This window comes from Bombina bombina, unplaced genomic scaffold (genome assembly GCF_027579735.1).
Source record: "Bombina bombina isolate aBomBom1 unplaced genomic scaffold, aBomBom1.pri scaffold_672, whole genome shotgun sequence".
Taxonomy (NCBI): Eukaryota; Metazoa; Chordata; class Amphibia; order Anura; family Bombinatoridae; genus Bombina; species Bombina bombina.
Window position 1 is genome coordinate 137,501 of NW_026512975.1, and position 27,591 is coordinate 165,091.

At 38.1% G+C, this 27,591-nt stretch overlaps 1 protein-coding gene across 1 annotated transcript in view; it reads right to left on the bottom strand.

The window, feature by feature from the left end:
* LOC128644649 (zinc finger protein GLI2-like) overlaps nt 1-27,591 on the bottom strand; it is a gene marked incomplete at its 3' end in the record, with an annotated part of 212,056 nt that overhangs the window by 132,058 nt on the left and 52,407 nt on the right.

Sequence of the window (27,591 nt, forward strand, 5' to 3'; positions counted from 1 at the left end):
GCAGAGGACAAACCAAATATTATACTGTGTAATATTTGCTGCACTTTAATCCCTAAATACTTGCAGTTCACTTCAAATAAAAATCCTAACGTATGTATCATCACCTTGCAGTATCATGCACAGATTTTGAGCACAGATACCAGCCTGTGCATTGCTGCTTTATCTAAGGGCAGCTTCAAGCAAATCATTTTTTTAGGTGGTTTTTAAGTGTGTGTTTTTCTAATTTGATTTTCTGACCATCAAGGCTTAAAGAGGAGGATGTAGTCTGCTTACGTGGTAAGTTCTGTGTGGGCCGAAAGTGGTTTTAGATCCAAAGCCAAAACCAAGTAATCTCTCCTTTAGGAAATTTGAAAAGTATGTGCCTGTATTTGAAAAAAAAAATATATATATATACTAAGGCAGAAATGATATTTCCCTTCCCGACATGTTATCTCTTGCAACAGCCAAATGCTTCTGCTGGCAACGACCCTACAGTTAATGCACAGAGGTTGTGAATACCTGCGGTATTAGTGAATCCCAGAAGGTATATTATGGCTTAAGATCTGTCATACACTTTGCTGACAGTTTTTAACAAGAGGATAAATAGCATTGGACATTATGTAGAGATACTTGCACAGCAGGGAAAGAAGCTATCCAAATTAGGACATGTTTCTTTCAGCACATAAACAGCCAGATTTGGTGTAAGTAGATGCCAAAAAGAAATACAAACCAAATGCATTATAGGGAATCTCATCATTCTTAACCTTTTCGGTACTGCATCATGTCACATTGGGAAAGCTACTTGTATGTTACCTGGATTTTTACATTTATAAGGAAAGTAACATACTAAACCTGTTTGGCTTCAATATGAAGCTATCCTAGCACAGTGCCTGACAAACCCAGGCTCCAGGGAGCCAATGTTTCCTTAAAATTAGACCCTCCTTGGTTTAGAGTCTCCAAAACACCCATCGCACCTAAAATTTAGCTTAGTGTGGCTGGATCCTTTCTAGCTGTGAAATAAAATCTTTTCTGATCTTAAAGGACCAGTCAACACAGTAGATTTGCATAATCAACAAATGCAAGATAACAAGACAATGCAATAGCACTAAGTCTGAACTTCAAATGAGTAGTAGATTTTTTTTTCTGACAATTTTAAAAGTTATGTCTTTTTCCACTCCTCCTGTATCATGTGACAGCCATGAGCCAATCACAAATGCATACATGTACCATGTGACAGCCATCAGCCATTCACAAATGCATACACACTTATTCTTGCACATGCTCAGTAGATGCTGGTGACTCAAAAAGTTTAAATATAAAAAGACTATGCACATTTAGTTAATGGAAGTAAATTGGGAAGTTGTTTAAAATGGCATGCTCTATCTGAATAATGAAAGTTTAATTTTGATTGAGTGTCCCTTTAATGACAGCATGATCAAAAGCTTGCAAGGAGAAATTTAAATGCATAACAATTTGCTTTAATTTGTTACGATTTGTTTTTATATACTGCACGTCCACTCAGGACATCTCAAACATGGCGCCTTAGCATTAAATGGATATGAAACACAAAAATGTTATTTTATGATTCAGACTGAACACACATTTTTAAAAAGTTTCCAATTTACTTCTATTATCAAATTTGCTTTGTTCTCGTGATATTTTGTGTTGAAGAGATACCTAGGAAGAGATCTGGAGCACTATATGGCAGGAAATAGTGCTGCTATCTAGTGCCCTTGCAAATGGAAAATATTCTTGCAAAACTGCTGCCATATAGTGCTCCAGAAATGGGCAGGCTCCTAAGTTTACGTTCCTGCTTTTCAAAAAAGATAGCAAGAGAACAAAAACAAAATTATAATAGAAGTAAACTAGAAAGTTGCTAAGCATGCTCTATCTGAATCGTAAAAAAAAAAAAAAATGTTTGATATTCCTTTAACTGAGTTTAACCCCTTTAAGTGGGTCAAATACATAGTTGATACTTTTCAGGAATCATTAGTGCAGTAAGAAAATTGCATTCTCTAAAAAAATAGAGCATTTTGCTATTGAATGAGAATGTCTCTAAATATACTTGAGGAAAAAAATAAAATAACAAAATGTATGCTTACCTGATAAATTGCTTTCTTTACGGATATGGAGAGTCCCCAACGTCATTCCAATTACTAGTGGGAATATCACTCCTGGCCAGCAGGAGGAGGCAAAGAGTACCATAGCAAAGCTGTTAAGTGTCACTCCCCTACCTATAATCCCCAGTCATTCAACCGAAGGGAAATGGAAAAAGGAATAACAGGTGCCTGCAGAGGTGCCTGAGGTTTAGTCAAAAATAACTGTCTTAATTAAGGGTGGGGTGATGGACTCTCCATATCTGAAAAGAAAGAAATGTATCAGGTAAGCATAAAATGTTGTTTTCTTTCCTAGGATATGGAGAGTCTACAACGTCATTCCAATTACTATTGGGAACCAATACCCAAGCTAGAGGACACAAAATGAATAGGGAGGGAGAACAAGACAGGCAGACCTAAACAGAAAGCACCACCGTTGAAGAACCTTTCTCCCAAAAGAGGCCTCAGCCGAGGCAAAAGTATAACATTTGTAAAAAGTATGCAGAGAGGACAAAGTTGCGGCCTTGCAACTCTGTTCCACAGAAGCTTCATTTTTGAAAGTCCAAGAAGAGGAGACAGCCCTAGTAGAATGAGCTGTAATTCTCTTAGGAGGCTGTTGACCAGCAGTCTCTTAAGCAAAACAAATTATACTTCTCAACCAGAGAGAAAGAGAAGTAGCAGTAGCCTTCTGACCTTTACGCTTTCCTGAGAAACAAACAAAGAGGGCAGAAGACCGGCGAAAATCCTTAGTCGCCTGTAGGTAGAATTTTAGAGCACGCACAACATCCAAGTTGCGCAACAGACGTTCCTTATGAGAAGATGGATTAGGACAGAGAGAATGAACAACAATTGCCTGATTAATATTTCTATCTGAAACCACTTTAGGAAGAAACCCCAATTTAGTAAGCGTTCAATCTCCAAGCAGTCAGCTTCAGAGAAACGAGATTTGCATGAAGGAATGGACCCTGAGTTAGAAGGTCCTTCAGAACTACAATATAGGGAAGAACCTAAGTAGGGGTTTAAAGCTTGCACTCATTCCTATGCAATTAGTCAGGTAGTTAAAAGTAAATACTTTATTGTGTAATATAGTTAAAAAGGAGAATACAGACTCCTAATTGTACCAAATGTAAACCAACCATTAATAATTAAGTGAGACTATTATGTTAGATCACCCCCCTGTTTCCTGGCCGATATCAGCTTTCTTCGGCTTCAGGTGACTAGCATATTCAATACTTCAATTAAATTTAAATGAAAGTGCAAGGATTCAATGCACTTTCAGCACAAACGCGTTTCGGCTGTATTTGCAGCCTTTCTCAATGTGATAATGATGATAAAAGAATTGCATAGGTAGAAAAATTTTGGCCTCGAAACACAATAAACAATAATCCATAGGAACAGATTTCTGCTACATGATTATATCTATCAGAATTCCCACAAAAATGACAGAAAAAAACATAATTTATGCTTACCTGATAAATTTATTTGTCTTGTGGTGTATCCAGTCCACAGATCATCCATTACTTGTGGGATATTCTCCTTTCCAACGGGAAGCTGCAAGAGGATCACCCACAGCAGAGCTGTCTATATAGCTCCTCCCCTAACTGCCACTACCAGTCATTCGACCGAAGACAAGCAAGAGAAAGGAGAAACTATAGGGTGCAGTGGTGACTGTAGTTTAAAAATAAAAAACTCCTGCCTTAAAATGACAGGGCGGGCCGTGGACTGGATACACCACAAGAGAAATAAATTTATCAGGTAAGCATAAATTATGTTTTCTCTTGTAAGGTGTATCCAGTCCACGGATCATCCATTACTTGTGGGATACCAATACCAAAATTATAGGACACGGATGAAGGGAGGGACAAGGCAGGCGCTTAAACGGAAGGCACCACTGCCTGCAAGACCTTTCTCCCAAAAATAGCCTCCGAAGAAGCAAAAGTATCAAATTTTAAAAACCCATGTGGAAGCTACCGCTCTAGTAGAATGAGCTGTAATCCTTTCAGGAGGCTGCTGGCCAGCAGTCTCATAAGCTAAGCGTATTATACTCCTTAGCCAAAAGAAAGAGAGGTTGCCGAAGCCTTTTGGCCTCTCCTCTGTCCAGAGTAGACAACAAACAATGCAGATGTTTGACGAAAATCTTTAGTAGCTTGTAAATAAAACTTTAAAGCACGAACCACGTCAAAATTGTGTAAAAGACGTTCCTTCTTTGAAGAAGGATTAGGACACAGTGACGGTAAAACAATCTCCTGATATTTTTATTAGATACCACCTTAGGTAAAAAAACAGGTTTGGTGCGTAACACTACCTTATCTGCATGAAAAATGAGATAAGGGGAAATCACATTGTAAAGCAGATAACTCCGAAACTCTTCGAGCCGAGGAGATAGCTACTAAAAACAGAACCTTCCAGGATAAGAGCTTAATATCTATGGAATGCAAAGGTTCAAACGGAACCCCTTGAAGAACCTTAAGAACTAAATTTAAACTCCAAGGCGGAGCAACAGGTTTAAACACAGGCTTGATTCTGACTAAAGCCTGACAAAACGCCTGCACGTCTGGAACCTCAGCCAGACGTTTGTGCAAAAGAATAGACAGAGCAGAAATCTGTCCTTTTAAGGAACTAGCTGACAAACCCTTCTCCAATCCTTCTTGGAGAAAAGATAATATCCTAGGAATCCTGACCTTACTCCATGAGTAACCCTTGGATTCACACCAATGAAGATATTTACACCATATCTTATGATAAATTTTCCTGGTGACAGGCTTTCGCGCCTGTATTAAGGTATCAATGACCGACTTGGAGGAACCACGCTTTGATAAAATCAAGCGTTCAATCTCCAAGCAGTCAGCCGCAGAGAAATTAGATTTGGATGGTTGAAAGGACCCTGAAGTAGAAGGTCCTGCCTCAGAGGCAGAGTCCATGGTGGAAAGGATGACATGTCCACCAGATCTGCATACCAAGTCCTGCGTGGCCACGCAGGTGCTATCAAAATTACCGATGCTCTCTCCTGTTTGATCTTGGCAATCAGACGAGGGAGCAGAGGGAACGGTGGAAACACATAAGCCAGGTTGAAGGACCAAGGCACTGCTAGAGCATCTATCAGCGCTGCCTTGGGATCCCTGGACCTGGATCCGTAACAAGGAAGCTTGGCGTTCTGGCGAGACGCCATGAGATCCAGTTCTGGTTTGCCACAACGTTGAATCAACTGTGCAAACACCTCCGGATGGAGCTCCCACTCCCCCGGATGAAAAGTCTGATGACTTAGAAAATCTGCCTCCCAGTTCTCTACTCCTGGGATATGGATAGCTGATAGATGGCAAGAGTGAATCTCTGCCCATTGAATTATCTTTGAAACCTCCAACATCGCTAGGGAACTCCTTGTTCCCCCTTGATGGTTGATGCAAGCTACAGTCGTGATGTTGTCCGACTGAAATCTGATGAACCTCACTGCCGCTAGCTGAGGCCAAGCCTGAAGAGCAATGAATATCGCTCTTAGTTCCAGAATGTTTATTGGAAGGAGTGCCTCCTCCTGAGTCCACGACCCCTGAGCCTTCAGAGAGTTCCAGACTGCACCCCAGCCCAGAAGGCTGGTATCTGTTGTTACTATTGTCCAATCTGGCCTGCGGAAGGTCATACCTTTGGACAGATGGACCCGAGATAGCCACCAGAGAAGAGAATCCCTGGTCTCTTGATCCAGATTTAGTAGAGGGGACAAATCTGTGTAATCCCCATTCCACTGACTGAGCATGCAGAGTTGCAGCGGTCTGAGATGTAGGCGGGCAAACTGAACTATGTCCATTGCCGCTACCATTAAGCCGATTACTTCCATACACTGAGCCACCGAAGGGCGAGAAGTATAAAAAAGAACACGGCAGGAATTTAGAAGTTTTGACAACCTGTCCTCTGTCAGGTAAATCCTCATTTCTACAGGAAGGAAACTCTTGTGAGAGGGGATAGAGAACTCTTCTTTTCGTTCACTTTCCACCCATGAGACCTCAGGAATGCCAGAACAATGTCCGTATGGGACTTGGCAATTTGGAAATTCGACGCCTGTATCAGAATGTCGTCTAAGTAAGGGGCTACTGCTATGCCCCGCGGCCTTAGGACCGCCAGAAGTGACCCCAGAACCTTCATAAAGATTCTTGGTGCCGTAGCTAACCCAAAGGGAAGAGCCACAAACTGGTAATGCCTGTCTAGGAAGGCGAACCTGAGAAACCGATGATGATCTTTGTGTATCGGAATGTGAAGATATAAGCATCCTTTAAGTCCACGGTAGTCATGTATTGACCCTCCTGGATAATAGGTAGGATGGTTCGAATAGTCTCCATCTTGAGATCTAAGATTGGTCTGAAGGTTCCCTCTTTCTTGGGAACCACAAAGAGATTTGAAAAGAAGCCTTGCCCCTGGGTGGATCACTCCCATAACTAGGAGGTCTTGAACACAATGTAAGAATGCCTCTCTCTTTATCTGGTCTGCAGATAATTGTGAGAGGTGAAATCTTCCTTTTGGGGAAGAAGCTTTGAAGTCCAGAAGATATCCCTGGGACACAATTTCCAACGCCCAGGGATCCTGGACATCTCTTGCCCAAGCTTGGGCAAAGAGAGAAAGTCTGCCCCCTACTAGATCCGTTACCGGATCAGGGGCTGATCTTTCATGCTGTCTTAGAGGCAGCAGCAGGCTTCTTGGCCTGCTAACCTTTGTTCCAGGCCTGGTTAGGTCTCCAGACCGGCTTGGACTGGGCAAAATTTCCCTCTTGTTTTGCATTAGAGGGAGTTGATGCCACGCTCGTCTTAAAGTTTCGAAAGGCACGAAAATTAGTTTGTTTGGTCCTTAATTTATTAGACCTATCCTGAGGAAGGGCATGATCTTTTCCTCCAGTAATATCAGAAATGATCTCCTTCAGTCCAGGCCCGAATAGGGTCTGCCCCTTGAAGGGAATGTTGAGAAGCTTAGACTTTGAAGTAACGTCAGCTGACCAGGATTTAAGCCATAGCGCCCTACGCGCGTGTATAGCAAAACCTGAGTTCTTAGCCGTTAGTTTGGTTAAATGAACAACGGCGTCAGAAACAAATGAATTGGCTAGCTTAAGCGCTTTAAGCTTGTCAAGTATATCATCCAATGGAGTTTCTACCTGTAAGGCCTCTTCCAGAGACTCAAATCAGAAGGCCGCAGCAGCAGTGACCGGGGCAATGCATGCAAGAGGCTGGAGAATACAACCTTGTTGAATAAACATTTTCTTAAGGTAACCCTCTTAACTTTTTATCCATTGGATCTAGGAAAGCACAACTGTCCTCGACGGGAATAGTTGTACGCTTAGCTAGGGTAGAAACTGCTCCCTCCACCTTAGGGACCGTTTGCCATAAGTCCCGTGTAGCGGCATCTATTGGAAACATTTTCTTAAAAATAGGAGGGGGAGAGAACGGTACACCTGGTCTATCCCATTCCTTAGTAATAATTTCTGAAAACCTTTTAGGTATTGGAAAAACATCAGTGTAAACAGGCACTGCATAGTATTTATCCAATCTACACAATTTCTCTGGCACTATAATGGTGTCACAGTCATCCAGAGTAGCTAAAACCTCCCTGAGCAACACGCGGAGGTGTTCAAGCTTAAATTTAAATGTAGACATATCAGACTCAGGTTGAAGCATCTTCCCTGAGTCAGAAAAATCACCCACAGAAAGAAGCTCTCCTGCCTCAGCTTCTGCATATTGTGAGGGGATATCAGACATAGCTACTAAAGCGTCAGAGAGCTCTGTATTTTTTCTAGTCTAGTCTAGTAGTTTGGACAATACCGCTGTAAGGGTATGATCCATAACTGCCGCCATGTCTTGTAAAGTAAACGCCATGGGCGTGCTAGATGTACTTTGCGCCACTTGAGCGGGAGTCCCTTGAGCGGGAGTCAAAGGTTCTGACACGTGGGGCGAGTTAGTCGGCATAACTTCCCCCTTGTAAATTTCCTATGTGATTTCTTACATTTTTACAGTGTGTATAATAGACTAACAGAGCATTGCACCCACTTGCAAATGGATGATTAACCCCTTAGTTTCAAAACCGGATCAAAAAAACCATATAAACGTTTTTTTAACAGTCACAACAAACTGCCACAGCTCTGCTGTGGCCCTACCTGCACATACAATGACTTTTGAAGGCACAAAAACCCTTTGTAGAGGTCCTAAGTGTTCAGGGGACTCCTTCAGGGAAGCTGGAAGTCTCAAGCTGCAAAAACTACTGCACGATTTAGGCCTGAAATTAGGCCCCTCCCAACCTGTACTCACAGTGAGAGGGCCATAAAAAACTATCCCTAGGCAAAATCTAGCCAGCCATGTGGAAAAAACTGGGCCCCAATAAAGTTTTATCACCAATATGTAGAAAAAAACGTTTAAACACTTCCAGCAAACGTTATCTTATTTTCAGTAATGTGAGAAAGTAATAAGAATATTACCTTTTACAGCAAGCATGATACTAGTCGTTATTAAATCACTGTAATCAGGCTTACCTTAAATAAATCCGGTATTAACAGCATTTTCTAGCATATTCATTTCTCTAGAAAAATTTAAACTGCACATACCTCATAGCAGGAGACCCTGCATGCCATTCCCCCAGCTGAAGTTACCTCATCTCTTCAGTTATGTGTGAGAACAGCAATGGATCTTAGTTACAACCAGCTAAGATTATTAAAAACCACAGGCAGACTCTTCTTCTACTTTCTGCCTGAGGCTAAAATAGTACAACTCCGTTACCAGTTGAAAATAATAAACTTTTCATTGAAGATAAACTACATAAATTTACCACATCTCTCTAGCTACTTCCTATTGTGTCGAGAGCTGCAAGAGAATGACTGGTAGTGGCAGTTAGGGGAGGAGCTATATAGACAGCTCTGCTGTGGGTGATCCTCTTGCAGCTTCCTGTTGGGAAGGAGAATATCCCACAAGTAATGGATGATCCGTGGACTGGATACACCTTACAAGAGAAATAAAGTTTTTGAAAATTTTGTACTGTCACTTTAAATCTTATAAAGCGATTTAGCGCTTCAAAAAAATATAAATTGATTGGAATAACCTGCCAGCTTCTCACAGACTTGACTGCAGAGTTCCGACGCTGCTCCGATATAAGAGTGGAAGAAGGAGTAAGTCATGTGACCGGCTTTTATTAGAAACTGCGCAACATAAAGAAATTGCGCATTTTAAGAGCCGACTCAGCTTAACAGTGAATACACTTCCCAATCGCTGACACACAGAGTCATGAGACAGCCAATCTTACTGTTAGCTTTATATTTTTCAGTTAGCCTGTTCTAGCTAAGCAAGCAAAGAAAACCAACTGCCAAATTTTAAGTTTATACATAAATCCCTGTATAAAACATAAGCCGCACACATACCAATAAAGTATTTCAACAAAATTAGCCCAAAGAGGGAAGATTAACCCCTAGTCTCAACATACATAATGTGCCTGCCCACTGCCAAAGAAAATCCTGTATAAAAGATCTTAAAAATGTCCCCATCTACTGCATATGACAAAAGCACTTACCTGCAGTCTAGCTGTCAGTCAGGAAGACAGCTCACAAGGCGTGAAAGGACACATACTTCTTACAGAAACCTGTATAAAAAGAAAGAACAGAGTAACCAACTCTGGCTTTCTGTACCATGGGCAGCAATGTGTTAGGAAACAAAGCAAGGACTACCTCACAACTGCTTAAAAGCCACCAATACTCTACTGATTGACATGGACTAAGCTAAACCTAAATCCTTGCTTGCAGGGAAAAGTACCCGAAAAAGGAATTAATTTCTTCAGACACCAAATTTTACCTCCTCCATCGACAGAGGCAAAGAGAATGACTGGGGATTATAGGTAAGTGACACTTAACAGCTTTGCTGTGGTGCTCTTTGCCTCCTCCTGCTGGCCAGGAGTGATATCCCCACTAGTAATTGGAACGATGTTGTGGACTCTCCATATGTTAGGAAAGAAAAAACCTATACTAACTATATAATTTCCTGGTTTTTTATTACCTTTATTTTTTGTAAACATGCATCATGACAACACTGTGCAAGCTAGGTGTGGTGTCTGAAAGTTTAGAGATTTTCCGCAGGCATAATAATTAACTCATTTACAATTCATGGAAAAAAGAGTGAGTTTGGAATCCTTTAATATTCTGCTTTATTTAAGTTTTATATATTTGCAAATGAGAGGAGGAAACTATGAAACTGTGTAAAACAAGATATTAGTGAAACAAATTATTACTCAAACAGTGTAAGTAAGTAAAAACCTACAGAAATCAGTTCATAAAATAAGAGGATGAATGAACTGTGTTAAGTAATTCCCCAATATAGAGAGACAAATTAGGAAACATTTGTAGGGGATACAAAAATACATTGGAGGGAATATCTTGCCCAAGTCCAGCTCTTCTAAACTCATGTCCTCAGGCAACAACAATAGATTATTTTTTCTTAGGGGTTTTAGGAAAGAAAACTGCATAAAGTGATTAAACACATAGTTAAAGTCTGTTCTAAAACAGCAATGCAATGTACAGGCAGCCAATAGCGCAATAAGAAAATACTGCAATCTATTGAGCATTTTTGTATTGCAGTTTTGGGTCCCTTTAAAATAATTCAGCACCTTCATTACATGATTGTAATCTTAAACAGGTAAACTAAACATCAATATGGTTTCATTCCCATAAGGAAACCTCAAACCCCTTTAAAACCTGTAACTCCCTAGTGCAAGTCAGGAGGGCGATATCCCAAAACTCTAAGTGCCAGATTTGTCAACACATTGTAATGGGAAATCTTTTTTTTTTTTTTTTCTATTGCAGAGGAAAAACGAACATAAAATATCTGTCAGCAAGATAAGCGCAAGCCTCATCAGAAATGCATCTTTTATGAGGAAAGCATTTCTGTAGAAGCGATTGTTCCCATATATCTACATTGCCACCAGGTACTTCAGGATTTCTAATAACAGCCATACGTTTTCTTAACTGAGGTCAATATAAATCAGATGGTAACTAGGCACGGATCTCACAATCGTCTGCCTTTAACCCTTGCTTGTTCTTTCTGGTCTTCACTGACATACAGAAAATAATACTCTGTTTTACAAGCATTAAAGGGACAGTCTAGTATAAATTAAACTTTCATTATTCAGATAGGACTTTTAATTTTCATTAACTTTCCAATTTACTTTTATCATCTAATTTGCTTTTTTCTCTTGGTATTCTTAGTTGAAACTAAACCTAGACAGACTCATATGCTAATTTCTGAGCCCTTAAGGGCTGCCTCTTATCACATGCTTTTTAAATCTCTTTTAAACACAAAGAGACAGAAAGTACACGTGGGCCATATAGATAACACTGTGTTCAGGCACAGGGGGTTATTTAAGATTTAGCACAAAACAATGCTAAATTTAAGACAATAGATAATTAACAGTCACAGTCATGTGATCAGGGGGCTGGAAGAAGGTTCCAAGATACAAGGTAATCACAGAGGTAAAAAGTATATTAATATAACTTTGTTGGTTATGCAAAACTGGGGAATGGGTAATAAAGGGATTATCTATCTCTTAAAACAATAACAATTCTATGATAGACTGTCCCTTTAAAGGGACATAAAAAGTACAAAAAGAAAATGGTTTAAAGTGTTAAAAATGTTGTTATTGCCCTGTTGATTGCAAAGGAACAGCAATGCACTAGTGGGACCTATTTGAACACATCTAGGGAGCGCACCAATCACCAACTAGCTCACAGTAGCAAATCGCTATTCCTGAGCATACCCAAGTATCCTTTTTTAAAAGATTCCAAGTACAGAAGAAAATTGAAAAGTCTCTTAAAATTGCATGCTATGGGGCCGATTTACCAATGTCTGGCTGACATGATACGCTAACCTGCCAGACATCGCTGAATGCAGACAGCATACGCTATCAGCATTTAACATTGCACAAGCAGTTCCGCTAGAAGGGGGTGTCAATCAACTTGATTGTATAGGATCGGGCGGATTGATGTCCGCAGCCTCAGAGGCAGAGGACCAGTTAAGGAGCAGCGGTCTTAAGACCGCTGCTTCATAACTGCTATTTCCGGCGAGCCTGAAGGCTCACGTGGAAACAGGGGCCATTCGGCCCTTGATAAATCGGCCCCTATAGCTGAACCAAGAAAATGTAATTTTGACTTTCATGTCCCTTTAAAGTTAAAGGGACATAAAACACAAAATGTTACGCTTCAAATAATATTTCATTATGGTTATCTTAAAAAAAAAAAAAAAGTGCTTTCATTATTTTGCATGATTTTCCTGTAATTTAATTCTGAAATGTGTTTTATTTCCTCACTGTCTCCTGAATACCTGGAGTGCATTGTGCAAGTTCCAAAACTCTCAACCTGCAACATGCTACACACTGATTACTTGGTCAGTGCAAGAGATTATTTATATCTGTATCTAAAAGACTGCAGTAAAGGAGATAAGTTTCAGAAAGTGCATTCAGCTATTTTGGGCCGATCCAAATGCCAAAGATGGCGGCTGCAAGACACATTCAGCAATTTTCATAGCCTGATTTATTCTTGCGAAAGTGCGAATTTTCACAGTGTGTTTGTGCGCACGCATATACATACACACATACAAATCCATACACACACACATATATAAACATCTGAGCCTTTTCCAGTCCAACACCTTGTCAGTAGGCATGGGCATTCAGCAGATACAACAATGTTTTCTTTTGGTTAAGCACACCACAAAAGGACTGTTTAATCTTAACACACATATTGTGGGAGTGCTACCAAAGTGACCAAAACAATAACAAAACAACAAAAAGTATTGGTGCACATCCAACCACTTAAGTCCACTCTTTCATGGCATATTTGGATATGCTTCTGTCTGCCAAATATACTTACATAGCTTCTAATAAGATTGGGATAAACATCTCGCAATAATATTGGCTTATATTTGAGCTGCAAAAACAAATATACTTCTATCTGCTAAATATACTTACATAGTTCAAATAAAATAGGGATTAACATCTCGCAATAATATTGACTTATATTTATGCTGCAAAAAATTTTTTGCCTTTAAATGAATGGGATCTTAGTCACACAATATGATCATATTCTGCTAAGCCAGTCACCACTTACAAGGTGTCCCATAGTAGACTGGTCCTAACACTAACCAGTTTCCACACTGCAGCAAGTCATGTCTACACAGTGTGAAGTTTTCTAGCTTATTAAGTATATCACAATTACATTATCTGGAACACACCTGGGCTGGGTGGGTATTCAGCACCTCGTAAACTTCGGATATTTTCAGTGCCAGATTGATCCTTCTGAAAGATCACCACACTGAATGCAAATGCCTATGGTCACATACCATATTATTATTATCAGTTATTTGTAACTAATTCCGCAGCACTATAAAAAAAAGCATAATATGCAAGATAGCATTTATAGAGATCAAGTAGGTACAGGGCATTGCCAAGAGTTGCACTATTGTAGTCAGCTCTTATGAAGGTGATCAACAAACAGCTGGGTTCATAGGCTTACATGCTAAGTGAGTTAAAGGCGTTAACAAAGGAGGAGAGTAACTGGGGTTAGGAAAGGTTAGTGTATATTATATGCATCCCTGAACAGTAGAGTCATTAGGGAGTGCTTGAAACTTTCAAAACTAGGAGAGAGTCTTGTGGAGCGAGACAGAGAGTTCCACAAGATAGGTGCCAGTCTAGAGAAGTCATGTAGACACGAGTGTCAGGAGGTAACAAAAGAGGAGGAGAGGAGGCGGTCGTGAGCAGAGCAAAGGGGACTGGAGGGAGAGTTTCTGGAGACAAGGTCTGAGATATAGGGGTGAGCAGTGCAGTTGAGGGCCAGTTAAGGGTATGTCAGAGTCAGAATTTAGTCAGTGAAGGGATTGGAAGAGAGGTGCAGCAGATGAAGAGTGATGTGTAAGGAAGAGGCATTCATTATGGATTGTAAAGAAGCTAGACAGCATATAGGAAGATCAGAGATGATGGAGTTGCAGTAGTCAAGGCGGGAAAGGATGAGAGAGATTAAAATCTTAGTTTTGTCTTGTGTAAGGAAATGTTGAATTTTAGAAATATTTTTAAAGGTGCAAGCGGCAGTAATTGGCAAAAGACTGACTGTGAGGAGTGAAAAAAGATCCAAGTCAAGTGTGACTCCAGGGATGCAGGGTAGGGGTAATGGAGTTATCGACAGTTATAGAAAAAGGAGAATAAGGAGCTCAGTTTTGGAGAGATTTAGCTTAAGGTAGTGAGAGGATATTCAGGATGAAATATTAGAAAGACTGTTAGTGACATGCGTTAGCAATGAAGGAGATAGGTCTTGTGAAGAGAGGTAGATTTGGGTGTCATCAGCATAGAAATTATATTGAAACCCATGGGACTTCATTAAGCAACCTAATAAGGATGTATACATACAGTAGAGAAGGGACCGAGGACAGAGCCTTTGGGTACCCCAAAAGAAAGAGGTAAAGGGGCAGAGGATGCACCAGAGAAGGCTACACTAAAGGCATGGGTAGAAAGGTAGGAAGAGATCCACAAGAGGGCTGTGTCACAAATGTCGAAGGATTTGTGACACATATCGAGGAAGATTAGCAGAGAGAAGTGGCCTTTCGATTTTGCTGTAAGTAGGTCATTGATAACCTTAACGATTGCTGTCTCTGTAGAGTGTTGGTAGAGAAATCCAGATTGCAGTTGGTCAGTTTAATGTAAGGAAAAATGTGATAGGCATGCATATACTAGCCTTTCAAGAAGTTTTGAGGCAAGGGGGAAATAGGGCGGTAGTTGGATGGGGAGGTTTGATCGAGAGAAGGTTTTTTTCATGATAGGTGTGACCAGTGCATGTTTTAGAGATGAGGGAAATATACCGGAGCTGGGGGAGAGGTTGAAAATGTATAGAGTATAGGGGTAAGGGTAGAAGAGAGGGAGGGGAGTAGCTGTGAGGGGATGGGATCGAAGGGGCAGGTAGTGAGGTGAGAGGACACCATGGGGGGTAGTTATCAACGTGTCTACTTTACCTGCCTTCGCCGGTTCAATACGCCCGACTAAGCTCGCCTACCATCGCCGCCGCGGACCTGCAACAGTGGGTCGGCTGGCTGAAGACGACTAAAGGTAGGATGATCTTCAGGGGGGTAGTGTCAAGGTTTATTTAAGGGGGGTTTGGGTTAGATTAGGGGTATGTGGGTGGTGGGTTTTAATGTTGGGGGGGTTGTATTTTTCTTTTACAGGCAAAAGAGCTGAATTCTTTGGGGCATGCCCCGCAAAAGGCCCTTTAAAGGGCTGGTAAGGTAAAAGAGCTTTGAACATTTTTAATTTAGAATAGGGTAGGGCATTTTTTTTATTTTGGGGGGCTTTGTTATTTTATTAGGGGGCTTAGATTAGGTGTAAGTAGCTTAAAATTGTTGTAATATGTTTTAAATGTTTGTAACTTATTTTTTTTATTTTTTGTAACTTAGCTTTTTTTATTTTTTGTACTTTAGTTAGTTTATTTAATTTAATTGTACAGGTAGCCCTCAGTTTACGCCGGGGTTAGGTTCCAGGAGAAATGGTTGTAAATCGAAACCGTTGTAAATTGAAACCGAGTTTATAATGTAAGTCAATGGGAAGTGAGGGAGATAGGTTCCAGGCCCCTCTCAAAATTGTCATAAGTAACACCTAATACATTATTTTTAAAGCTTTGAAATTAAGACTTTAAATGCTAGACAGCATTATAAACCTAATAAAATAATCACACAACACAGAATATATAATTAAACTAAGTTAAATGAACAAAAACATTTGCTAAACAGCATTATAAACCTAATAAAATAATCACACAACACAGACTTCACTTGCATTTTTCTGGAAACAGTTCTTTCTGTGCATTCCAATCTGGACTGAGTTATAGACAGGAAGATCTTGTTCCTTTGAAATCTGCTCGATAGCTCAGGTCTGGTTAAACTGATTAATTTCAGCTTGCTTGGCTTTGCTGCAACACAAGCGGACAGCTCCACCTACTGACTATTTTAATAAATGCACTGCTTCTCAATGCTTTTCAATAGCAGTCCATGACTGGAAAAAAAGGTTGTTATTCTGAAACGGTGTAAATTGAACCGTTGTAAAACGAGGGCCACCTGTAGTTATTTGTAGCTAATTTATTTAATTAATGTAATGATAGTGTAGTATTAGGTTTAATTGTAACTTAGGTTAGGATTTATTTTACAGGTAATTTTGTATTTCTTTTAGCTAGGTAGTTATTAAATAGTTAATAACTATTTAATAACTATTCTAACTAGCTAAAATAAATACCAAGTTACCTGTAAAATAAATATAAATCCATTGCAGCTATCTTAGGGTTTATTTTACAGGTAAGTATTTAGTTTTAAATAGGAATAATTTATTTAAGTATAGTGTAGTGTTAGGTGTAATTGTAACTTAGGTTAGTTTTTATTTTACAGGTAAATTTCTCTTTATTTTAGCTAGGTAGCTATTAAATAGTTATTAACTATTTAATAGCTATTGTACCTAGTTAAAATAAATTGAAAGATGCCTGTAAAATAAAAACAAATCCTAAGATAGCTACAATAAAATTATTATTTATATTGTAGCTATATTAGGGTTTATTTTAAAGGTAAGTATTTAGTTTTAAATAGGATTAATGTATTTAATAAGATAAATATGATTTAGATTTATTTAATTAATATTTAAGTTAGGGGGGTTTTAGGGTTAGTGTTAGACTTAGGTTTAGGGGTTAATAATTTCATTACAGTGGCGGCGGTGTAGTGGGGGGCAGGATAGGGGTTAATAAACTTATTATAGGTGGTGACGGTGTAGGGGGGGCAGGATAGGGGTTAATAAATGTATTATAGGTGGCGACGGTGTAGGGGGGGCAGATTAGGGGTTAATAAGTTTAATATAGGTTGCGGCGGGGTCCAGGAGCGGCGGTTTAGGGGTTAAACTATTTATTTAGTTGCGGCGAGGTCCGGGATCGGCAGGATAGGGGTTAATAACTTTATTATAGAGGGCGACGGTATAGGGGGGGCAGGATAGGGTTTAATAGGTATCATGTAGGTGGCGGCGGGGTCTGGGAGCGGCGGTTTAGGGGTTAATCAGTTTATTAGAGTGGCGATGGGCTCCTGGAGCGGCGGTTTAGGGGGTAATACATTTATTTAGTTGCGGCGGTGTAGGGGGGACAGATTAGGGGTGTTTAGACTCGGGGTACATGTTAGGGAGTTAGGTGCAGACATCTCCCATAGGAATCAATGGGATATCGGGCAGCAGCGAACATGAACTTTCGCTATGGTCAGACTCCCATTGTTTCCTATGGGATCCGCCGCCTCCAGGGCGGCGGTTTGAAAACCAGGTACGCTGGGCCGTAAAAGTGCCGAGCGTACCTGCTAGTTTTTTGATAACTAGCAAAAGTAGTCAGATAGTGCCGCACTTGTGTGCGGAACATCTGGAGTGACATAAGAATCGATCTGTGTCAGACTGAGTCCGGTGGATCGAAGCTTACGTCACTAAATTCTACTTTTGCCGGTATCTAGGGCTTGATAACTAAGGCGAATCCGCCTCGCCACAAATACGCTGCGGAATTACAGCGTATTTGAGGTTGACGGCTTGATAAATACCCCCCCATATCTCTTTAAATCAATAACAAAAACATATGTTTATTATACAAGAAAAATTAATGTGTGTGTGTGTAAAATTATTTTATTTTATTATGCATTTGCTTTATTATGCTTTTATTTTAGCCCTAACAATTTAAAAAATGTAATTGTTCTTACGTGTTGCGCTTCACTTCACTAGGACCATATATTATGTGCAAATCTAGTAAGCACATATAAAATTAACATTATTATTTTTATGACATAAGAAAAAAAAAATCATCTATGTCTAACTGCAATAGGTTTATATACCTAGTACTAATATACACTGCACACCATACAATAAGAGGGGCAAATGATATTTCTGCAATGTATTCTTTCTAAAACATAACCTTCTAGCTAATGATCCAAGTTCCGCCTTATACTGATATCATATTTTTGTGGTATGTAAATTACACAAAGACAGAAAGAAGAAGAAAAAACTGGCTTATTTATTGTAAATATTTTATTTTTTAAGCAAAAAGTGAATCAAGATGGGCTCCTGAATTTTAATATACATTGATCAGAGACTGTGTGGTTTCCAAAATTAAATAAAACCATTTTCCCAGATCAAAAAGACTGGGCTCTTTATATATAGGGACCATATCCAATGTTTATGAAAACTGGCAAGAATGTGTGGTTCAAAAAAACTATTACTTTGAGGTTGCCTCCTTCAGAAACTGGTTAGCTGAGTTTCTCTTGGGTTTCATGTAAGAACATTGCTTGCGTTGCACATAAACCAGCATGATAATTCCCTGGATCACAGCTATGTCCCTTAAAAGGGCATTGAACTCAACATAAATGTTAACGCATAGTACAAAAAAAAAAAAAAAAAAAATGTACATTCATTATTTGTTTGCATTTTGTTTGTTTTTTTCTGAAATTGCATTTTCCCCTTGCCTCAAGAGGTTAGAGTGCATAGTGCAGACTTAAAGAGATTTTGATACAAAATGTTTGACTTTGCAGTATACTTTTATTATTTATTTCCCCCTTCCTGTAATTCAAGTCTGATGAGAGTTTTCTAACAACTGGAAGATCATATGGCAGGCTTCACAAACCTAACCCTGCACCATATCTGTCCCTAATTTGCTTCAGCAGAGATGATTAGAGAAGAAACTGCAAGACAATGAATATTTTGCTTACATGACTGTGGCTGGCCTTGTCTATTCTAGTAACAATGCCTGATTGGGTCCTCTTCATAAAGGCAAGTGGTGGTAAGCAAAGCAAAGAAAATGTTAATATTTAAACAAAAAAATCAAGATGACTGTCCCTTTAAAATAATTTTCAAACTCACCCACTATGCTAATTTATTGCAGGACTGCAAAAATTTCAAAGTATACCATTTATTATCCCTTTACATTTTAAAGATGTTTTCCACATTGCAAAAGTCTATGGGGCCGAATTATCAATGTGCGAGCGGACATGATCCGACATTGCGAATCATGTCCGCTACACATTGATAAATGCTGACAGCATACACTCTCTACATTTATCATTGCACCAGCAGTTCTTGTGAACCCACTGCAGATTCGGGTGTCAATCAACCCGATCGTATTCGATCGAGTTGATTTCTATCGATTTCTGTCCGCCGCCTCAGAGCAGGCGTACAGGTTATGGAGCAGCGGTCTTTAGACTTCTGTTTGACTTCTGTTTCCGGCGAGCCTGAAGGCTCGCACAAAACACAGGACATCAAGCTCCGTGCGGAGCTTGATAAATATGCCCCTATGTGTTGACTATACAGTGCAGGAGTTTACCTCTGATGGACGGGACCACAGTAAAAAAACAGGTATAATTACTCAAGTGGGTTTTAAACTAGTGTATTTCTGGATTCTTCTGTATTTCAGAAGCTCTCTAGAGAAATGGCAGTTTTTAAATACCTAATATGATTTAACTGCTTTGTGCCGTTAATACGTTCCGTGCCATCCTGACAGCGCTAGGCTTTAACGTCGTTATGATGGCATGAAACGTTCTACCTTATATTGCGTCCTGCAGCCTCCTCATTTCAGGAAATAAAAAAATCAGACTGAGGAGCGTGCCCAGCAGCATAGACAGTCCCCATGATCCAATCTCAGCCTTGAAATCACTTGATCACATTGACGATTGCATGATTTAATTTTTCCAGCAAGTGTTTGTTAAACACTTGATGCCAGCATGAAGGGATTAATATATATGAAAATATTCTTTAAACTATTTGCAGATATATAAACAAATACTTTAAATACAGTAGAATTTCATAGTACATAATAAAAAGACAAGCAATATGACTTATATTAGAAGTAGATTTTGTTTTCTGACAAATTTTAAAATTTACTTCATCAGCCAATCAAAGACTCATATGTATACGGAGAGAACTCTTGTACATGCTCAGTTGTAGCTTTTACCTCAGAAAGTGTGCATATAAAAAGCCTGTGCACAATTTGATTATGGAAGTAAATTGTAAATTCTCTTAAAATTGCATGCGTATATGAATCATAAAAATGTAATTTTGACTTTAGGGTCCCTTTAAAAGAATATCACAAAAAAATAAAATAAACTCTGCAGTTAATTTTACACTAAAGAACGTCATGTATTGTTCTACAATAATGACAATATGTTCATCTTAGAGAATATGTATAGGGGACGGCATTTAAAGAAGTGGAGTTCAGCAGCTCTTTATTAATGTAATCAGAGCAGGTTCATGTAACACATTGCTACAAGCTTTGGTTATGTTAACTTAAGTTAATCTTTTTTCATTTTACGAGTTAGTAAACAAAAGCAGAACTTACTGCTTCTTAACACATTACAAAAACAGAGATTACACAGGGCTCACAGTAAATTTTAAAGTTTAAAGTTATTAACACTTTAATGGGAAATGGAGTTGTTTCTTAAACCAATGCCACTGAATCTAACCACATTTTGGTAGATTTGTTTTAATGCCTTAAGAAAAAATACAAAACCCGTCATTTGCATTTAGTAGTCGGCATGAAGACAAAAAAAAAAAACATAATAAAAATAAATACTTTATGAACAAAGAAAAATATGCATTCTTGACACTGGTAGGCCCTGCGCAGATAATACCCACTCAAGTCGCCACCACTGAAGGAAGTGGATTAGTGCGATAATTCTACATGAAAAGCTGCTGAGATACTGAGACCTGCCAAAGCCTCACTCACTAAAAGATATAAGTGGTGAAAAGCTACTTTATCCAGAATGTAGATTAAAGGATTAGCCACTTTACCACTCTGGGTAACTAAGTGAAATTTCAGCAATTTAATCATCACAAAACAAAAATCCTGTATAATATGTTTTAAATGTAACTATTTCCCATAATTAACTTGGTCAGTAATAGAGAAGGCAACAAAGTCAAAGTATGTGCAGCCGCCAATCAGTAGCTAGCTCCCAGTAACCATTCCTGCTCCTCAGCCCACCTATGTATGCTTTTCAACAAAGGCTGCAAAAAGAATAAAGCAAATTAGATAATAGAAGATCATTTTTTAATTCTCTATCTAAATCATACAATATTTTTCGGGGGTTTGGGTCATGTCCCTTTAACCTCTGGAAATGGGTTAAACACGTAGTTAAAATCTGTTCCAGAGCAGGAATGCACAGCTTGGGCCTAGCTGAACACATCTAGTAAGCCAATAACAATAGCATCCCAGTAGTGCACCTAGCTATGCTTTTCAACAACAAATACCAAGAGAATGAAGTAAATAGAAGTACATTGAAAATTTTATTAAAATGACTTGCTCTGAGCCATGATAGTTTCATTTTGACTTTCATGCTACTTTATAGTACTTGCATCCAAACTCTATTCCAGATACAGCAGCTCAATGAGATTCAAGTGTTCGTAAAGATTCGAGACTTTGCTCATGTCCCGTATGTGATTCAACAATAGACAGTCCACAGCACCATAAAGCTTAACCCATCTTTATTGGAAACAGACTCAAAAATGTATTGCACGTTTCACTGATCTGATACAGTGCACAGCCAAGCACAATAAAAAGACAAATGATAAAATAAATGAAGTTATTCTTCATATTCACAGTTTGTGTTGCGACAGCAGTAGGGTGGGTTGTCACTTGAGTGCATGTATTGTGGTGATTAGTTTGTTTCTTGGAGCATACATCTTTAAGGGAATCATCATTTAGAGCAGAGCTCGACATTACCAGGAGCCAGGGAGCCACTGGCTCCTAGAATTTTACCCCTGGCTTCTAACTTTTTGGATTATTCTCCATATATCTATTTACAAATACCACTGGCTGGCTCCTAAATATGCTTACTGGCTACTAAATTTTAAACAGATTTGTTGACCACTGATTTAGAGCACATAATTTTTGGGCAAAGGGCTGAAACCTCAGTGCCCACACCTAGGATGATGAATGGCTCCTCTTTTGGTGCACAACCTATGGGGGAGAATGGCTTGATGTGATCTGGAGGATACGCCTTCTAATGTAGGGTGCTTGACTTCTAGATCAGGGATGGCCAACTTGCGGGCCCATGAGATACATGTGGCCCTCTGCACCAGTTTTTGTGGCCCTAAGAAGAAGTTGAACTAAGAATTGAGCCATAGTTTTTCTAGCCCGTGGAAAAAGCAGAACTGAATATGCGATGCGTGCTTTGGGGACTTCTGTTGAGTGGGAAAACAAGGTGGCCATAATTGGAACAGCAGATAGAGGGTTCCCTGCAACCTTACCTAAATAGGGCCCTGTAGGATATTTTTAGGAAATATATAACAATTATTATTGTATATTATTATTTTTATTTATTTGTTTCATAGCCATATATTTACATGCGCCCCTTAACACTTCTAAAATATTGATCTAAGGCTCCCATGTGTTAGAAAGTTTGTTATCACTGTACTAGATAATAGCAGCATCTGTATGAATACACACTTTATGGATAAAAGCCGTATCCCCTGGAGCACACACTTTATAACTAGAAGTCATAGCCCGTGAAACATATTTGGCAAAGATGAAAACCTCATCACTTTGCAATACAAACCTTATTGTGGTAAAGGCATCAGTTGTTATACCCAACAGTTGTCTATAAAATCAAGAAAACCAGTAAGTATATATATATATATATATATATATATATATATATATAATCAAAATAACAAGAGTATTGCATTGAGCAATGATACTTTTTTATTGGACTAACTATACATTTATAAGATGACAAGCTTTCGGAAGAGTGCCTTCCTTTTTCAAGTTTGAAGCAATACTGACTAATTTGATGGAATTTACAGATTGTCTTTTTTGTAAAGTGTTACAGAGGTCTGAATGCAGGGGGTGGAGGGGGTGTCGTAAAAATCATGATGGGGGTATATAAGACAGGCAGATAGTGTCAGTAAAAGATAACAGAAAGGGGAAATATATGGTTATACACAAAGCATATACTGGCATAAAGTTATATATCAATATAGAATCAATATTAATAAAGATGGGAAATTAGGTATACAGGGTAATATAAGATAATCAAAAAAGGAGAAAGGAAAGAAAGAAAAAAAAAGGGGAATAATAATAAATGACAAAAGTGTGGATGTAGGTTTACCTGCGTACCTATGCATAGAGAGTGTGGGATATACAATGCAATTGACTACAGTATATGAAAGTACATTACAAAAATTTTTTGATAATGGGTTAAGAAATCAGAGTCCATATTTAGTCTAGAATTTAGCAAGTTGAAGTGCATTATTTTCATTTCAAAGGTTTTTCTTTCCACGGTGTTTTTAAAGTTGCCTCTGAGAATCTAGATTTTGAGGTTTTGGATGGAGTGGTCAGGTTTATATAATTTATATTAGCAGTTCTACTGATTTGTTGCCTTGAACAAATCTAGAATAACCATAACTATAGGCCATTCTGATGGTTTAACACAAGACAGGTATATGTGACAAAGCAGCAACTAGGAACAAAAGCTACAAATCATGACAAATAGTATTTAAAACACCAAATACTCTAGATAAAGAAAACAAAAAGGCATTTAGTTGTTGAATTTAAAAATGCTGTAGCTTTCACCTGTTTTTTTATAGTTCATCAGTTGGCAGATTGTATGGTAGCGGATGGTCCCACTTATCCAAGGCACATTAATGATCAAAGAAAAAAAAATTGCCTTACTACTCTACAGTTCTATGCACGTTCACACAAAGAGACTTGTTTGACTTCATTATGCAGCATACAAAGTATTTCCGATGGATCAGAAGCATTGAGACCACTGTAGTTCACATAAAATAAATTACCAGACCCTTGATAAATGGTTCTATTAGCAACGAAGATTGTTAAACCAGATACAGCGCATACAGCTGAGAAAGGGCTCGTTCATCCTCACACAGCATATACATAGTTGTAAATAGGTTAGTTTGTGTGTAAATAACACATTAAAACTCTACATTAGCCGTGTCCTCAGATAGACCAGGAAATTGTAACAAATAAATAATCCCCGACAGGCACATTACAAAAAAAAATAAAAAATTATTTTCTCAGCTAGTCTAGGCCAGTTACAAGGATTACTTTAAAAAAGGACACTAAACTGCAAAAAATAAATAATAAAAAATCATACATATAAAAAGGAACATTAACATTAAAGTATTTTTGTATCAAAAGCCGTTTAAAAGACTGTTAAAGTTATTTAAATCAATTTTGTAATTGGAAACACATGGCTGTGCACAATTCACCCTATGGACAGTCAGCTCATTAGACAACTCTCACAGCTCTATTGGTGAAAAGGGATATGTCCCACAAGAATAAATTTGGGAAAAAACACAGCACACTATTTTTTTTCTAATGGAATACATTTAAAAAAAACAACTATTTTTAGATATAAATTTATACAAAAAGGTAATTGCTGCTCTATAATGTCAATGTAATTTTGATACAAATATCCCTTTAACTATGTTTTAATACACTTAGAATTTTTAATCATGTAGTTACAATAAGGTACTTTTTTGTTTCTCTATCTACATAATGCAAAAATCTATTGTCAGACATTCGCAACACATGTAGTTTTGCACTTGCCAAAGCACACACCAAATTAATTACCTCTGCCAAACAGAAGTGCTGGAAACGTGACTTGCTGGTCATTATAAGTTATTAATTACAAATTATTTTAAGAGATCTTTAGAGATGATTATAAGCAGCTTTCTTCAGATCCCTGATGAACCATCAGACACTGTTCCCCGGCCTTCACTACACTGTCTTGTAGTCGTCCAGGGACATATCTTTTGAAAAAATTGTATTGAGTATGTTTATCTTATCTCATTTCCTGTGACCAATCAGAAACAGATACAAATAAGCTCAGATCAAGCAATCACTGTGTAGCATGTAATACAAATCTGACATCTGCAGTATATACTGCTTCCTTCGGAGAAACTAGCAAAATTATTAATGAAAATATATTACAAGCCTGTTTTATTATGCACATTTTATTGGTTAATTCAAATTTTGTTTTTTTTTGTTTTTATTTTATGAAATACATTTAACTGTTATACCTCATCTACGAAAAGAATTTCTTAAAGTTTCTAAATGCAATAAATTATCAAAAAAATAAAATAAAAAATTTTGTGACTGCCAAAAAAAAAAAAAAGCAACATAAGTGTTTAATTTCAGAGATATGTTCACAAGTGTGGAAAGTGCACTAAGTGTGCAAACATTATGGCCATATTTATAGTTGATTTCTGTGTTCAGTTTCTGGCCAGCTTCACCCGCAGGGCAGTCACATTTCTTACACCAAACAAGTCAGGGTGCTAAAATATTTAATTGAGAGAATTATACGGAGACCGCCTGCATCCTGGGGAAAAAAGGTCTGGGGGTTGCGGTAACAGTAAAGAGAGGCCATACCTGGGAGGCATCAATTAGAGGCCCCTTCACCATCCAGCAATAAAGTTTAATTGCCTCAACACCAATCACACCTCAGCATCTGCCACAAAGGTAATTAAATGCAAACCGGACTTGTAAAAAGGACCCCTGCCAATATCAAAGGCCTAATGCAACCGGCAGTGCACAAGCCTCTTAAGTTGGTATGAGTTTGTCAATTAGCGAAAACAGCTCAGAATGGTTAAATATCTACAACTCTCTGTCATAACAAATGGTATTATTCTAGTATTTCCCCCAAACAGCAATGTATATAGAGTGAACATTAGGTATAAATCTATAACCTCTGCAACATTCTTGCAGTTTTATTACTGAAAACAATTTTTTTATGGTTTATTCTACACTTAAAAGGGTTAATACTAGTAACAAAAAATAAAATGTTCTATTTTGTTACAGCATTTTATTTATTGCATATTTTCTGTTACTGTGCCTTTAACAGTTGAAGTCATACTCCTCGTGCTCTCCCGTGCCACTCCAGATAAGAATACAGCTGGTGAGCCAATCAGGAAGGGCATATGCAAGTGTGCTAGGCGTGCAACTATGTTTAAAACCTTAACAGGTGTTATACCTGGATATAGTATGTTAAAAAAAATACTCAATGAACCAGCAATTTGTTTTGGCACGAGAACATGCATTTAAAGGGGTTAAAAAATGAAATAATAATATAATTTTTTTTCAGAGAACCAACACAAAATATATTTCAGCAGCTTGTTTGCTCCAACCTAACTCAAAATTCATCTTAAAGGGACACTTTGATATAAAATGTTCTTCTCTTTTACAATGAACCATTTTCCTTGCTGAAGTGTATTATATTTACAAATAACTCCTTTATGTTTATTTTATTTTTTTAATTTAAAAATTTGAAATGAATGCTTTTTGAGCTCAAACGTCCAGCTACACTATAAATGTTAGTACTGCGGTAATGACTATAGCAAAGCTATGTAAATAATACACCTCAAAATAAATCTACCTCTCTGTGAGGGTTTGTGACATCAGAAAGCTCACTTGTTTTCACAATGTGTTTCTGCTCCAGCTTTAAATAACATATCTGCTGCTTGCATTAGTACACTGTCCCTTTAAGAAGTTGCAAAAGATGAAACATCAAATAATTTCAAACACAAGCTAAAAAGTAAAAACAACAAAAACACAACATATGTTTGTTATAAATTTAGGACCCCAATAAATAAATTACAGACAAATCTGAGTCATTTCATGAACCAAGTATATAAGCCTCTAACCCACCATACTTTGATAATAATTAACCCCATGACTGTCAGTGAGAACATTAATAGAGAATACCTGGGAAATCGTTGACAAATAAATGGCTAATATGCATATGCTTATATTCTTATATTCTGTTTGTTTTTTTATATTTAAAGGGACATTGCACTCAAAATGTTCTAATGTGCACCATTTAAACATGCTGGAAATGTGTGTTTACCTGGAAGTTACAGCAGTATCAGTTGAATGATATCTCCTACTAATGCTCATTGGCTAAAAGGTACAACTCTAACAAATATTTTGGTGAAGAGGTAGTTGCCTGCCAGACAATAAAATGTTGATTCATGACAGGAATAGTTATTTATATATATTAAAAACAAACACACACAGTTTTAAAATGTATTTTCCATATGACACAAAGATGCAGCATGACTGCAATGTCCCTTTAAAGCATTGCCCTTTAAAGGGACACTGAACCCAAAAAAAATATTTTGCGATTCAGAGCATGACATTTTAAGCAACTTTCTAATATACGCCTATTATCAAATTTTCTTCATTCTCTTGGTATCTTTATTTGAAATGCAAGAATGTAAGTTTAGATGCCAGCCCATTTTTGGTGAACAACCTGGGTTGTTCTTGCTGATTGGTGAATAAATTCATCCACCAATAAAAATGTGCTGTCCAGAGTACTGAACCAACAAAAAAACTTAGATGCCTTCTTTTTCAAATAAAGATAGAAAGAAAACGAACAAAATTTGATAATAGGAGTAAATTAGAAAGTTGCTTAAAATGGCATGCTTTATCTGAATCACGAAAAAAAAATTGGGTTCAGTGTCCCTTTAACAT